The sequence below is a fragment of the Triticum urartu genome, chromosome 3A (genome assembly GCF_056163025.1).
Source record: "Triticum urartu cultivar PI428250 chromosome 3A, HENAU_Tu73, whole genome shotgun sequence".
Classification (NCBI taxonomy): Eukaryota; Viridiplantae; Streptophyta; class Magnoliopsida; order Poales; family Poaceae; genus Triticum; species Triticum urartu.
In genome coordinates this window covers 32,691,991-32,693,113 of record NC_141875.1, presented here as the reverse complement: position 1 = coordinate 32,693,113, position 1,123 = coordinate 32,691,991, and positions in this window count along the sequence as shown.

Below are 1,123 nucleotides of genomic sequence, written 5' to 3'. Positions count from 1 at the left end.
TCTACTTTCCTCCCACTTACTTCTTTCGAGAGAAACTCTTTCTCTAGAAAGGATCCATTCTTGGCAACAAAGATCTTGCCTTCGGATCTGAGGTAGAAGGTATACCCTATAGTTTCCTTAGGGTATCCTATGAAGACGCATTTTTCCGACTTGGGTTCGAGCTTTTCAGGTTGAAGTTTCTTGACATAAGCATCGCATCCCCAAACTTTTAGAAACGACAGCTTAGGTTTCTTTCCAAACCATAATTCATACGGTGTCGTCTCAACGGATTTCGATAGAGCCCTATTTAAAGTGAATGCGACAGTCTCTAAAGCATAACCCAAAAATGTTAGCGGTAGATCGGTAAGAGACATCATAGATCGCATCATATCCAATAGAGTGCGATTACGATGTTCGGACACACCACTTCACTGAGGTGGTCCAGGCGGCGTGAGTTGTGAAACAATTCCAAATTTTCTTAACTGTGTTCCAAACTCGTGACTCAAGTATTCTCCTCCACGATCTGATCGTAAGAACTTTATTTTCCTGTCACGTTGATTCTCTACCTCACTCTGAAATTCCTTGAACTTTTGAAAGGTCTCAGACTTGTGTTTCATTAAGTAGACATACCCATATCTACTTAAGTCATCAGTGAGGGTGAGAACATAACGATAGCCACCGCGAGCCTCGACACTCATTGGACCGCACACATCAGTATGTATGATTTCCAATAAGTTGGTTGCTCGCTCCATTGTTCCGGAGAACGGAGTCTTGGTCATTTTGCCCATGAGGCATGGTTCGCACGTGTCAAATGATTCATAATCAAGAGACTCCAAAAGTCCATCTGCATGGAGTTTCTTCATGTGTTTGACACCAATGTGACCAAGGCGGCAGTGCCACAAGTATGTGGGACTATCATTATCAACCTTATATCTTTTGGCATTCACACTATGAATATGTGTAACATCACGTTCGAGATTAAACAAAAATAAACCATTGACCAATGGGGCATGACCATAAAACATATCTCTCATATAAATGGAACAACCATTATTCTCGGATTTAAATGAGTAGCCATCTTGCATTAAACGAGATCCAGATACAATGTTCATGTTCAAAGATGGTACTAAATAACAATTATTGA